At 32.0% G+C, this 16,210-nt stretch overlaps 4 pseudogenes; all 4 read right to left on the bottom strand.

Moving 5' to 3' along the window:
• LOC143194199 (endocuticle structural glycoprotein SgAbd-4 pseudogene) lies at positions 1–572 on the bottom strand (annotated as a pseudogene).
• Positions 573–3,967: 3,395 nt separating this feature from the next.
• Positions 3,968–4,677, bottom strand: LOC143193688 (endocuticle structural glycoprotein ABD-4 pseudogene; annotated as a pseudogene).
• A 3,028-nt stretch (positions 4,678–7,705) lies between these two features.
• Positions 7,706–8,219, bottom strand: LOC143194200 (larval cuticle protein LCP-22 pseudogene; annotated as a pseudogene).
• Positions 8,220–11,609: 3,390 nt separating this feature from the next.
• On the bottom strand, positions 11,610–12,160 carry LOC143194201 (larval cuticle protein 65Ag1 pseudogene; annotated as a pseudogene).
• Between the last annotated feature and the right edge of the window lie 4,050 nt (positions 12,161–16,210).

Consider the following 16,210-nt stretch of genomic DNA (forward strand, 5'->3'; position numbering starts at 1 on the left):
TTCAGAATGAAATGTTTATTAATTTTAAAAAACATATAAAAGATGATATTCAGCGTTTATGAATGTACCATATTGATGATGTTACTGATGTACCACAGCCAACTTTATCCTGAACACTTTTTCATTCCCATTATTTCTCTTCTTTTGCTGCTGGATGGGCTGCGATATATTCCAGAGCTCTCGCGATTGCTGCGGGAACCTCAGGAGCGACAGGTACATCAGATCCCTGAGGTTGAAAACCATTCTCGTCGGCAGTGTAGGTCAAGGAGTGCAGTCCACCTTCGGGATCAGTCCAGGACACTGAACCTTGGAGAGCCTCGATTGTTCCATTTTCTGCTTGTTTGGGAGCTCCGGATTGTTCAAGTTTGGTGCCGTCGCCAGATTCAAAACTCCACTTGAAACTTCCGTCCGGCTGAATGTCGGATTCCTGAGCGACGATAGGGACGGGTTCCTTATTTTCGGGAAGGGCGGCACTGTAAACGAAGGCCATCAGACCTGAGATCACGAGAATTTTGCCGTACATTTTGATCGCGTTGTTCCTAAAGGCAGAACTAATTTTGATACTGATGATTGTCCAGTTAGTTGTTCTTTTATATCATTATTTTGGTTATAGTCCCCACCCTTAGTTTAATAATACAATGTAGAAACATTAACTACTGTAAACTAAGACGACCTTGTCCGTACAAAAGGTGATAAAATTACACTTATTTTTTTCTCATTGAATAAATCAATATATCTTGCATTTCAGTTTGCTTAGATGGCAATGGTGCTAATGCTTGATTAACATAAGGTGTCATACGCGTTAGACCAATTGTGAAATATTCTCAGCCGTAACATTAATGACACCTATTGTGAGCAAATAACAAAATTATTATATACCAATTGATGTAGAATGATTTATGGCTTTACCGAAGGTAATGCTTTTACAATTATACAATCAATTCTTTTTGGCATATATTTGATAAGACATTAATTAAAGGTGTGTCGGATGGAATGTCTATATAAGTGAAAATTGATATAAATAGCATTTAGAGTCTTACTAATAGATGACATTATAACTGACATTTTAGTATACTGTGTGAGATCTACATATTATTTAGGCCAGCAATTTAGAACAACTACAAATATATATATATATATATATATATATATATATATATATATATATATATATATATATATATATATATATATATATATATATAAACTATAAAGTTTCTTAGCTTCATATTGGATATGTCTTTTAATTTTTAATTGTAAGTTTAATTTTAAAAGCACAAGTTGACGATTATAATTTTCTGTGAATAATAAATAAATTATGCTTGAGTTGTTAAAATTAATATTTATTTACCGTATTCTGGTAAAATAAAGCCAATAAACTAATTCTATCGTTAGTATGATTGGGCTATTCAGTGTCAGAGTCATGGAACCTTCAAAATTAAATTTTTACATTCATTAAAGTTGGAAGAAAATGAATTGCAAGGACCATTGGATGAGAATTCTGCTCAAAGTCTCAAGAAATTTTGAAACGGCTTAGTAATGGCTACACTAACTATTTTCAGGCGTTTACATAAGATGAAAAATAAAAGAAAATATTGGATAAAATGATGGAAAATATTTTCATTAAAATTCGTTGTACTACTATTAACATCTATGTAGAAGTAGCTGGATCTGATGAACAGGGTGGTTTTTACAACAAATTATTTTCTATAAACCGCGTCATTTATTATATGTTTCTAATATAGCAAGTTAAACGTTTTACAATAATAATCAAATTTTGATATTTTTCCTTTCCCAATTATAATTCCATAATAATTGATGTTAATATCTTCTTAATTGGATGTTGAGCTTTAAAAGCATCGAATGCATAACATGTCAGTTTCTCCATATTGTGACATTTAAGTCATGTCCGTATGGCTGATAGATCATTGCGATCTGATACTCTACCCATGACGGTACTAGAACAACTGTTTGAGCTTACTTGACCATATAAGAGGAATGGGACCAAATTTTGTGTCCATACAGCGTATGTGTATCTGTAGTTTTAATAACTATCCTGGTTTAAGAATATGAAACTTTAAAATATATTATTTACCATATTATGTTGTGTAAATATTTCATTGCCTTCGAGGCAATGTTTCACAAATCACTAAGCATTTCTGATACCTTAATTTAGATAGTAGTAATAGGTGCAGTTAATTTAAATAGTGTTCGTTATTATATAATATTTTATGCAGTATAAAGTAAATATTTTTCTAACGGTGTAAAGTTGTACTGTGCCAATATGTTATATAATACAAAAGATCCATTCAAAATCATTTTTTTACTGTATTATTATATCTTTTCAATTATATACAAAATTATGCTCTTGCTTGTATTAATATTAATTTGTTTCAGTTTTTTACAAACTTGATATTGCCTATTTCTATTTATTAGTGTTGTTTATAACATTGTCGAAATATTTTGGTAGATCCAAACGATTCTTTCAACACTTATAGTTATTCGAATCAGCTGCTATTGGGGAGTAAATATATAAGTAGGCTTACTACCGATGTAATAAATATATTCGTAACAATTTTTATGAAGAGAAATATTTAATAATTGTAATAATTATCATGGCATCATTATCAATCAATGGCCAGCGATCGGAAATAGTTTCTCCTTTTCAACGATAATGTATATTGTTGTTGGTACCGCAGAACTTTACGAAATATTGAAAACACTTGATGATCAGCTGCCACTATCCTGACGTTGGACAAAATTGGTCTCCTATTTTAGATCGATTTCAGTGATCTTGTCACATGTTTTTCTTTTTAGAGCTACTCGTTGTGTTTTTCACCCGAAGCGTTAAATTGGCCATAAAAGTTTGAAAGCAATTCGTTTAATTTTTATTCGGCAACTCTGTCTCAAATGTGCACTGATTGTCCCACCCTAGTGAAGACATGAAAGACAAATTACCCTTACAAATGTCAGATTGTAATAGTGTTCAAGTTTCGGCCCATATAGACGAATTTCGTAAAAGAAACGGTCAAGAACGTCGGATTTTAATCTTGATTGTAATATATCATCGATAAGCACGTTTTTATTGAAACAAAATTTCCAGCAACTTGGCCTATAGTTGTTAATTGGCAACATGTTGGTATTTTCATTATTAATTAACAAGTTAATTAACCATATTGCTCTGCAACGCAAATAATATCGTAAAGAGCTTCAAGAAAAGTTCAATATCTGTATCAGGGAATATTGCGGTATCATCAGCGAACACCAGGTCGGTTAAGAAGTTTATGGTTTCACATGGAATGCCGTGTAATTTTTAAAATATTTTTTGCAAAATTCCATCCATTTTTATGTTGAAGACAATTATGGATGATTGTAAAAAGGTTAGTAAAAGCGGCAATCATGGTATGAACATGCTGGCAATGAGAACTTAATTTTATCAGTCGTAAATTGTGGATAATTGGCCTGTTATTATATTTTATAGGTAATCAATCCACTACTTAAAAGTGGTTAAAATAAACTTCTTGAAACAACTATTTCATCAATGGAGATACCTAAGGAAAATATACATCGAATATATCGATTTAATTTTTGGGCTCATAGATACTCAAAACGAATATTTCTAAACCAGCAAAGTTTGGGTATGATTTTCAAAGTCTTTCATAGAATACCTTTTTAAAACTGAATCCTTCCAAAAGAGCTGCTTACGTTAAGTTTTAAGAAACTCGACATCGATGTGAATGGCCAACAATAGACAATATTAGGCAAATTTAGTTACTAAAGCTCTTTAGTTCAACCAGAGTTAAGCATCTTAGGATATGGTGTTTCATTTTATATATTTTAAGACTGTACAAAAAATAGTGTTAATATAATTGACCAATCTTTGTTTAACTAAGTTCTTGGTTGATTAATCCATGGTTTTGGTTAAGTATACCTACGATAAATTTTTCCTCATTGAGATCAACAAACATAATATTTACTTTCATATTTGTCATATATTTCATATAAATAATTTTATTTTTAACACAATTGACTATAGACAGTATAATATGGCACTAATTATCATGGCATTTTTGATTCGATTGTTTTAATTTAATTTTCGGATCCTTTAGATTGATGAGCTGCAATCCATTCTAAGGCTCTGGTAATCGCAGCTGGAACTTCTGGAGCAACTGGAAGATCAGAGCTCTGTGGCTGATATCCATTTTCATCAGCAACATATTTGACTTGGTGAGCAACACCATCAGCATCGGTCCAAGATACACTTCCGCTCAGAACAGGCACTGATACGTCTCCTACTTGTCTGAGAACCGCAGACTGTTCTTGTTTGCTCCCATTGGCAGACTCATAGTTCCATTGGAAGGTTCCATCGGGTTGAATATCAGCTGCTTGTGATACTATCGTAACTGGTTCTTCAGCTTCGCATAAAACAACAGCCAAAAGTGCGGAGAAAATAACAATTTGGAAGACATTTTCTGTTGAAGATTTGCCTAATCTTACTGATAAAAATAAAAATCTATTTTCATATTTATACGAAATTTTAATTTTTCCAACCAACCGAAAATTCTGCTAATTATTACGTGATCCACCGTGTGACATTGAACTTAAGAATAATTTTACATATGTATAAGAGAAATGCAAATTTACTTTTTATATTTACCCGTAAAAGTCAAAGGACATTTCGCTTGTTAAAATGTTAAACATATATTTGGCTATTCTATTATTACCGATGGTACCACCGGCTTGTGGACATTCATGAATTAATAAGATGTTAATGTGTCAGTAGGATATTCCTTAGAAAACGAAATTGATAAACGGTTATTTTAGTAGTTGAACGGTCCATTAATATTATTACTCATGAAAAATATAAATACAAAATTAACTTTATTTTGTTTTGTATTTAAGTATTTGTTCATAAATATATTTTAAGTAACTCATATTACTTACGTATAAAACAAATTAGGGTTAAATTAGAACATCGACAAATAAAAAATACAAATTAATTTGTTACTACTGTTCTGTTGTACTTGCATTAATACACAAGCAAGGTGAGTAAAGGTTTAATACATCAATATGTACTTCCCAAATTAAAATAAAACTAATCTACGCTAAAGTTAAGAATGCTCTTATCACTAAACATGTTCGTGTGGTTTGGTTCGTTTCAATCTTCTGATTTCCTGCGTGTTGGCAGTAGCTGTATTGCTTCCACGTTGCTGTGATTTAGCAGCCTTATTTTATGTTTTAAGATGAAATCTTGGGTCAGTTCGTGTATCCATTTGATTTCGAGGTTATATTACAGCTCTTCATTGGTTACGTAGCGATAAGGTGCGGTGATTAATTAATTACCGCACCTTATCGGATTGATTATTAATGATTGGTATTAATCCTTACGAATTGGTTATTAATCGTAGAACTCTGTTTTGAGTATGTTGGTTGATTACTAATTGCTTTGATGTCTTAGTGTAACTCTATATTTACACTCCATAGGTACAAATTGGTTTTATGGGGAACTGATAAACCAATCTCTTTGATTTAAGGTCATGTTTAGAGTATCTTCGAACTAGCCGGTACAGTTCTCTCTGCTCTGCTTTTGTCTAACATGATCTTCCCAGTTTTACTTACGATCGATTCCGAGGTATTTGACTGATTCTGCTTGAGGAATCGGGCACCCGTTAAGTGATATAATTAGGTTTCTGTCATTTCGCTACAATGCAAAATTAGAAATGACAGATTGTGAGCTATTAAACTATGTTTTCCAGTCTCCGGTCCGTTTGTAGATTTTCTTGATCCCTACTTGTACTTTTTCTACTACATGATAACTATGTCGTCGGCAAATGTTCGAAGTACTGTTTTTTTGGTGTTGGGATATCAGCAATATAGAGTAGATACAGAAATAATACAAAGACACTATGGAACTTCAGCCGAAATAGGTTTAAGCGTTGAGAATGCCCCATTAATTCTGCGGTAGCAATTTTCTATATTTTGTAGATTAATCCCAACACCCGGTCAAAAGCTTATGAGACGCTCAAGAATATTGCAGGGCGTTTTAGGGCAGTTTCTTTTATTGAAATGCCTTTTCAACAATCATTGTTACTCCATGGACTTGCTCGATTGCCGAGTGGTGAATTTGAGATAAAAATGGGAGATTTGATTATTTCTATAAAGAGTTTAATACGTTTTAACAACAGTTTCTTAAATAATTTTGATATCGCAGGTTGTGGCAAAATAGGCCTTGATTCAAGATCCAACTTTTAAAGTATAATTATTTGAGCCATCTTAAGACATTCCAGAACATGGTTCAGTCTCAAACAGGCATTGAATATATAGGTCAATATAATTATTGCTTTTTATGGAAGCTCTTTTAATAACCCAAATGAAATATCATTATTTAAAGAAGCCTTTTTAGGACTGAGGTTGTTGTTAATTTCTGTGGCAACTTCCATTGGAGAAATCAGATTTACAGCTAAATCGGGCTGATAAACAAGATAGTAGTCTTTGTCTGCTTCTGGGTTTAATTCACATACATATTTTTCGAAACAACTGTGTTTATATTATTTAATCTTTTTATTTGTCTGATTACTAATTCTATTAAATATTGTTTTGTCTATTATTGTTTTATTTTTTTTTGCAGTTCAAAATCGTCTATGCTTTTGAGTCTTACGTTTAAACTTATTTGTTCCTGAATTATAAATCTAAACCTGTCCCAGATAATAAATCTGTTATTAAGGTTAGACTTCTTTGTTGAGTATGATCAGATGTTAGTTCGCACAGTCTCTCGATTTGTATTTAATTTGATAAGATGATTTTCGAAAAAAGAAATAACTAATAATTAGTCATCTATAATGTAATTATGATGACAGTTATTTAATTTTCACTCGACTGAAACATCTCCATAATAATTTTTTCTCTTGCACTCTAAAAACTTTTCTTTCCATTTAAGGGTTTGTTTAAAAAAAAATTTTAAACTGACTATATTTAAAATAAAATTGGTATTTATATAATCTTATTATCGATAATAATTTTTTAGTTGTCTTATCTCATGGAATATATTACTGCATTCTGTTACAAGATCACAGTTACAAGAATGATCCGTTCAAATCATACGAGTATAAACGTTTGAAATTTCAATTACTATTTTTTGTAAATCAGCTGCATGAAATTAATTTCTTTATTCTACAAAGCACAGCATATATTGTTTAATAAAATATATTTAACAAAAAAATTGGACGGACTTAATATAAATAAATAAGAAACTAACTAACAAGTAAAACATTACCAAATTTAAAATTTTGCTTGATATCTATCTAATCCTATATGTATATACGAATATTTTGAATGAACGGTTTATATCAGTCTGGCAGTTGCTAATGGTCAATTACATCGCAATTTTTTGTAATATCTGTTTCAGCAAATACAGCATTCAGTGTGGAACAATGTAATGGTTTGAATTTCTATTTACTTTTTCAAACGAAATAATGTAGAAGTTTATTTAAGCTAACTGATGAGATTTATGGTAATTTTCTTTTGTCAGTACTGTTTCGTCATTCGGGTGGTTTATTCTGAACATCGTCAAGTAATATATAAACCTTATCAATCTTAACCGAAACATGTAATAGGGATGACGCTTATTAGACACACAATAGGTAGTTACCAGTTTCATTTTTATACTAGGGGTTATTGCTAAGGTATTACAGTAAACTGAAATAAATAAAATTCTCATTTTATACTTTATATTAAATTATTATAAATATTTTAATAAACAAGATTCAATATGATATATTTTATGGCACCATTAACTATTATCAATTTTTTTTATCAATTGTCAGTTTGTATTTAACTTTCGGATTCTTTAGATGGATGGGCAGCAATCCATTCTAAAGCACGAGCAATGGCGGCTGGCACTTCCGGTGCTACTGGAATGTCAGAACTTTCTGGTTGGTATCCGTTTTCGTCGGCAACATAATTAACTTGGTGAGCTACACCATCGGCATCAGTCCAAGATACACTTCCTTTCAATACGGGTACCGATACTTCTCCTATTTGCTTGGGAACTGCAGATTGTTCCTGTTTAGTTCCATCGGCTGATTCGTAGCTCCACCGGAAGCTGCCGTCTGGTTGAATATCAGCTTCTTGTGCGAGAATCGCGACGGGTTCATCGGCAGCACACAAGACTACAGCCAAGAGGCCACTGAATACGATTACTTTAGACAACATTTTGTTAACAACAGATCAAAATTGATACTGAGATAACAGCTGTATCTTCCAAATTTATATTTCGCTCATCAGTGGTCCCAGGAAAGGTTTCGGGACCTTGGGGACTCAATTTTCTTTTTCTACACAGAAGATAAATATAAATTTGCTTTTCGTATTTGCGGTAAAAGTCAAAGGGCAGTTTGCTTAATTTAAATGTTAAGTGTATATTTGGTTATCCTATTATTAGTAGTATAACTGTTTGAATTAATATATGTTAATAGAAATGTGTGATATATGTCGTTATTTGTTCGTTAAAAGTAAAATTAAACATGTTCTATGAAATGGAAATTTCATTGATGGCTATAATTATGTCATAATATATTCGCATAATTAAATCATTAATATGCACATTAATTTGTTAAGTCTATAAGTAAACGTGAGTTAATAGTTTGAAAATGTTTTAATTTTTTTTATAACATCTTTATTAGATACACTTAGTACAATCTTAATTATAAATTAATTTATTACTACTTTTCAATTGTATTTGGATTAATTCACAAGCAAGGCGAGTCCGAGAAAATACATCAATATGTATTCCTCAATTATAACTTTATAATAACTTATAGCTATAGTTTACACTAAAGGTATAGACTTTATATAAGTTCGTATATGGTTCGCTCCAATCTCCTGACATCCTGCGCGCTGTCCAACAGTTGTATTGCTTCCACGTTAGTATGATTTAGTAATCTTCTATCGTGTTTCAAGGCGAAATCTTGGATAACTTCGCAAATCCATTTGATTTCCAGGTCATCGTGCAATTCTTCGTTGGTTACGTAGCGATGGGCATTGGTAATCAATCGAAGAACCTTGTTTAGACAGCGTGGAATGACTAGTTGATTTACATTTTTAGTGCAACCCCATATTGGCATCCCATAGATCCATACTGGCTTTATAATTGTCTTATAAATCAACCTCTTTTATTTTAGATCAAGTTGAGAGTATCTTCCGACTTACCAGTATAGTTGTTTTATTTTGGTTCTAATCTGTTTTGCTCTTTGTCTAACGTGATGTTTCCAATTTAATCTACGGTCAAGATGAATGCCAAGGTATTTAGCTGATTCTGCTTGAGGAATCGGAAATATTTTAATAACTGTAAAATGTTTTAAAACTGTATAAGTGATTTCACTCACTTAAACTATAACAAACTAACTTTTTTAGGGTTCACAATTTTTTGTTTTATTGATTCAATCGAAAAAATATCTTGGTGTTAGTCATAGAGCACATTTGGTCCACCACAAGGGCTGATAGTCTGATAATTTTATTACAATTAAAGTTATCGATGATAATATTATTGGATGGGTGTAAGTTTATTTGTATCTTCTCCAGGATTATAACACACTTTGTTCCATCAGGAAGAACTGCTTCGGAATTATTTAATTTCGTAATGAAATCGAGTTTATTGACTAAGAATAGTCGACGCTTCGCGATAGTTACAGATTGTATTTCCAGTGGAGGATCTCTTAATTAATGAGTACTAGTAAACAAGTAACAAGTAAACTTAACGTAAACCATATCATAGCAGGCCTTTTTATGCTCTGTTAAAGAATTTAATTTTTATGTGAAATAAACTAAAAACTAGGACGATGATATGTCAGATAGGTTTGACATTTGTTAGGATTGTTTTGCGGTTTATAAATCTCAAAACCTTCCCAATATTTCTTTTCAAAGTAGCTTTGTGGATAGCTTGGTGTTTCGATTTGATTGTAATGAATGTTGTAGCGAATATTCACACATTGTTCAGCAAAAGCAAAGTCAAAATTTGATGATATGTCAAACATCATTTATATTTTTTTGTCCATGCTCTTATCATCTCCCTAGATTGTTTAATTTATATTTTCTCGTTCTCACGGGGAATCTTGTACATTCCTGTTACTGTAAGTAAATCTCTTTTAACTTAGTGGTTAGGGAGCTTCTGAGATACATTCCTCCGTTGAATTAAAATTATTTTGCTTTTATTTTAGTACCCTGTTAATATGGTCTGTTGTTCATTGAAGAAATCGACGATTGCTCGGGAAAGTTATTTCATTTTAATCTATTTTGTTTGGTTTTTTATAGTAGGTGAATATCTTATCTTTCGCTCATTTGCAGGATTTTCTTATTTATACCCGTCAAGCTACAAAATCCATAAGGAATAATGTGTATGAGGTAATTAAGTTTATTAAGGCTCCATAAATTAAGCAATTCAGGATGGATAAATTTTGGGATAGGCGATGGTGTGATTTGGTGTGAAGGTGTGAGTGGATTTTTTGTAAACCTGATATTCTAGCTGACCATTGCCGTTTTCGTCGAGTGAAAATACACAAGAAAAGAAAATTGAAGAAATTGATGTTTGGATGTTGAGAATTTAGATGAATCAGGATCTGATTGAGTTAATTCCACGATTCCAGATCACTAAGGTGTCGTCCATATAACTAACCCAGGAAAAACGTTATGGAGAGGTGATGACGTGTCTTGTCTGAGAGATAGCAGTGTTATAAGAGATAAAAGTTTCTTTTATGTTCTTTTATTATGTTTTCTTGATTATTTTTAAAGTTTCATTGATAGGGACTTTTGTAAAAATTCCTTTTTACGAATTAGGGACATACGATATCCTCTTTAATTTGAATCTTCTTTCATTTTTATGAAGATTCCTGAAAAAATATTTTCTTAAACAATCACCCATGAGATATCTGGTCTTACCTAGCCTGTTTACTGGTGTGATGCGTCGGTAGGATTCCAAGCTATGGCTATCAAAGCAGCAATAAAAGCTATCACCTTAATCACTGCGGCTGCAAGTCAGCTAATTTTTAAATAAAAATTAAAGAAATATAATTTGTGTTTTCAACAAATACGGATGGCGGCGAAAATGAACGATCGATTCGGTGTCGAAGGAAAATGATCCCAGTCTCGCCAATAACCAGGCTGGGTAAAACCGGATGTTTTTTGACACGATTTCTAAGTTGGTCACTCGACAGTGGATAGGCTTAGTGCTGTGAACCGTGGTTCGGATGTTACATTAATGAGTAGGGTCTAGTTCAGATAAATCCTAGTAGGTAATAAGGATATTAAAGATTTAAAGCACAACAAAAAAACAAAAACGGGAACATCAAATACTCTCAAGGTATTACTCAGCGGTATATGGGAAGTTCCATGAAGAAAGAATTTTAATTAGTTGATTATTCATTTACTTTGTTGGCTTTAATAATTTTGAATTTAAGTGATAAAATGTAATAAATCTAAATTATTTACATATGTTGAGTGACACTTCAAAATAATTTTGAATCTTTAGTGCCTTTATTGCCTAGACTACTAGTGATTTGGATCTCAAAAATACAAAATAAGTATTTTTAGATTACTATCAAGAAATAAAACATCTATAATTAGTATTTAAAAAAATCTGTTATATAAATATGTTTATTTTATTTTTAACAGTTGCAATTATATATGTACAAAATTCAATTGAAAATAACAAGAGAATATGGCAACAAATTAACAGTCAGAAGATCTCGTTATAATTTAGCTTTCTGATTCTTTCGATGGATGAGCGGCGATCCATTCCAAAGCACGAGCAATAGCTGCCGGGATTTCTGGTGCGACTGGGATGTCAGCACCTTGAGGCTGGTATCCGTTTTCATCGGCTACGTAGTTGATTTCATGTGCGACGCCATCGGCATCCTTCCAGGAAACACTACCACGTAATACGGGAACTGACACTTCTCCTACTTGCTTGACTGAGGCAGATTGTTCCTGTTTGGTTCCATCGGCGGATTCGTAGCTCCACTGGAAAGCGCCATCGGGCTGAATATCAGATTCCTGAGCGACAATAGCAACAGGCTCTTCAGCCGCACACAAAACTACAGCCAAAAGGCCGGAGAAAACAACGATTTTAGACAACATGTTTACGTTAGCGAGTCAATTACTACTGAATTAACGGACGTATTTTTCGTATTTATACGAAATTGCGCTTTGCCCACCACGATATTCAAAACCACTAATTATTACGTTAAATTATACTGTGACATTGAACTGAAGAATCTTTTCCTACATACTTCAGTGAAATTCAAATTTACTTTTTATATTTACTTATAAAAGCTGAAGGAGATTTCGTTTCTCGGAACATTAAGCTTGCACAGAATACCTAAGTATTCCGTCATTAATTAAATAACGTAGCGGGTTAGATATACTATTTACCAATGTATTTCTTATTTAAAATATACGTTCTACGATTGATTAAGGTGAATTGCACTTAAGCTAAAGTAATAAGAGATAAAAAAAAATTAACTATAGCTTATATAACTATTTTTATTTTGGGAACAAACAGAAGTAATGATAATTTTATTTAGGCACAAGTCCGCAAATTAATATTTACTTTTTATGAGCTTCTTATTGCTTATTATTGAATATTATTAGGGAGCATGAAAAAGATCACGGAAAGAAAAAATTATAATAAATCGCATTTACGTCAGACTAATTATATACTAGACCCTCTCTTGTATTCTCATCTGGTTTTAATTTGTAAAGACATTTTAATATATTCAGTAAATTATTATCTCTATTCTTTATTACTTTTTATTGGAGATATTCGTGGGACTGGAAAAAAAGGATGCTAAGAAATAAAAACAGTCAAGATTTGAAAAATGCAATAATTGTTCCGATAATGAATAAAGGCGAGATTAAACATTGCGAAGTCTATATGGAGGCATTTTTTATATGTTGTTAAAAAAATAATTATCAAAATCATATAAATGAGACTTCAATGAGCTTGTGAAGAAATAAGCGGATAAACCAGGCAGGATTAAGAGGCAAGCGAATCGCGGTTTGGTACAAATCATACATATCATAAGATAAGCCTAATCATAAGATTAGACATAGTCAGGAAATTTACAACAATTTTATTAACTTGTACACATACGAAATGATTTGCCAAATTCATTAGAGACGCTAGCCAGTGTTCTCCAAATATGTTGCCTCTCTAACTTTTCAATATAGTACCTGATGCAATTATTCGAAAAAGGGAAATTTAGAAGAGATGAGATATTACAAGCACGACTCTTCTTTCCAATGCATCTGTATGGTTCCCATACTCTTGCAGTCTGACTCTATAAGCTTATATACAGAATGCTGCACTCAATATTAATTTGTTTAATTATATTGTTATATTGAGAATAAATATATATATAAATATATATATATATATATATAAATATATCTATATGTATGTTTGCTTTGTATATCTATATTTGTTAGAATACTTATTTATACTCTTAATCAATCAAATACCTCTTTTAGTCAAAGATAACAAAAAAACGACAGGGAAAGTAAAAATAAATAATTAAATTGTATTTAAGAGCAAACAAATAAAACAAGCTCCTTGAAAATATACATAAAATTAGCTATAAGGCGTTACCATTCTAAAAACCTACAAAAATATTACAAGTTTCGTAAAGATCTTGGGATTCCAATACATTTGTTTATTGTTAGATAACATTGTAAGAACATTTTTTCCCACAGTTTGTAGGTATAATGATAGTTTTCTAATTATGTTTATTGAACAAAAATCATTCACAAGAAATAAAAGCTGCCAAAAGTCCAGGGACAAGTATATATTTAGAATATAAGAGAGGGGATTATTTACTCCATTGGCCGCATTATTTAGCCTCAGCTCTTTTGATTACGACTTGATTGGATTAATGCGGAATGCTCTTTGAATTTGAAGGAACTAACTGGACTGTTTTCTTACTGGCTTGTAAAACAAAGTTTTATTTTTGGTTAGAATTTATAGACAGTCTGGTAGACAATGTTTAAAATGTTATAGCTATTCATATAGTAATTGTTGTCGTTAACTACTAGAATACGGTATCCCTAATGAGTGTTTTTGTAGTGGTGTTGATCTATTTATAGTATAGAAGATGTTATGGCCGTTACTGCTATAGCTATAGTTTTTATATGTTTTATAAGTTTTGAACAACCATATAAGTCACCGCATCTAAAATTGTTACAAATAATCAAGTTTCATTATCAAAACTGTCTGCTTATGGTCTCATTTGACCGACTAGAATTTGTATAGATCATGCTTTTTTTTTTGTTAATGACTATGTTATATAATGTTAGAATCATTGACATATATGCAAAAATTACGCAATACAAGGTTTACTTGTGGAAAATTATAGGATCCATGGCACCTTAATAAAACGCATTGAAGCAAACTGTTGTCTATGAACTGTAAACGTTTCTTCATCAGACCAATGATTTAGTTAAAATATTCAAATCAGCATAGCAGAATTTTAAGCCAGTTTAATTTGATAAGAAAAAAGGATTAAAACGGTATAAGATATAACAGGTCATTTGAGAAGTTCCCGGTACATAGATGGCGCTACTAGAATTAAATACTTTTTTAGTTAGCCTTAACCCTCAAAAAATGCCCCAAGAATTTGACAGCTGTCGAATAACTAGTTTATGAATTATAGCATTCTGAGTGAAGCAACTATTGTTATTGTGAAAAAAATGGATAAAAAAGAATTTCGCGTGTCGATAAATTATTGCTTTTTGAAGGGAAAAAATACAGTTGAAGCAAAAATTTGGCTTGCTGTCGAGTTTCGGGACACTGCCCCAGGAAAATCAACCATCAAGGATTGATATGCTAAGTTTAGATGTGGTGAAATGAGTACCGAAGACGGTGAACGTAGTGGACACCTAAAAGAATTTATTATCGACGAAAACATTAAAAAAATCCACAAAATGATTTTGAATGACCGTAAATTGAAATTGAATGAAATAGCAGATAAAGATACCAACTGAACGTGTACGTCATATCATTCACGAATATTTGGGTATGAGAAAACTCTGTGCAAAGTGGGTACGGCTCGAGCTCACTTTTGACCAAAAACAACGACGAGTTGATGATTCGGAGCAGTGTTTGAAGATGATCAAGCGTAATAAACAAGAGTTTTTGAGTCGATACGACAGTCATCCGAGTTGATTGCACACGACGAACACGCTCCAAAGTGTGGGAAAACGTAACTGTCGGCTGGCAAGTTTATGGCGTCTGTATTTTTGGATGCGCATGGAATAATTTTCATTGACTACCTTGAAAAAGGAAGGACCATCAACAACGACTATTACATGGCGTTATTTTACTTTCTCATCCACCGTATTTTCCAGATCTGGCCCTCAGCGATTATTTCCTGTTTTCAGATCCCGAAAGTATGCTCGCTGGGAAGAAATTTTCGTCGAAGGAAGAGGTAATCGCCGAAACTGAGGTCTATTTTGAAGCAAAGGACAAATCGTGCTACAAAAATGGTATCGAAAAGTTGGAAGTTTGTTATAATCAGTTTATCACTCTTGAAAGGAATTACGTTGAATAAAAAAAAACTGATTTTGCCAAAAAAATGTGTTTTACTAGGGTAGGGCGGAGACTTTTCAACGGACTTGTTAACTAGTGTAGGTGAGCATTCAACAGGATTAATTCACGGACAATTAACATAATGGCTGTTACCGAAGTTGACCGTATCATCTAGTTAGTAATTTTCCTTACATTATCCCTATATTTATCGCCTAAATAATTCTATCGCCTTTGTTTGCGCCTATAATATTAAACAGTTACGCTAATAAACAATTAAATAATAACTTAGAAACAGTATTAATAAGAACTATATTGTAATCCATATAAATCATATGATGAATAGTTTAATGCTGAGTTAATACTGGTGTATATAACCGTTATATAATTAGCAACACAAAATTCTTAATTATTTGTGCAATAAGTCGAGAAACGAGATTTAGCCTTCTTCATCTTTGAGAACTAAATATAAAAAGTAAATTTGCATTTCACTAATGAAAAGATTCGTCCGTTCAATGTCACAAGATAATCTAACGTAATAATTACTAGGTTATGGTGGGTAAATAAAATTTCATATAAATACGAAAAAGTCTATGCGTAATCTGGTAGTACATTCAGTAGTCGTAAATCGATCCCATTAAA

The sequence above is a fragment of the Rhynchophorus ferrugineus genome, unplaced genomic scaffold, assembly GCF_030347505.1.
Source record: "Rhynchophorus ferrugineus isolate W39M unplaced genomic scaffold, kcgeb_rfMv2 rfM3, whole genome shotgun sequence".
NCBI classification, from domain to species: domain Eukaryota; kingdom Metazoa; phylum Arthropoda; class Insecta; order Coleoptera; family Curculionidae; genus Rhynchophorus; species Rhynchophorus ferrugineus.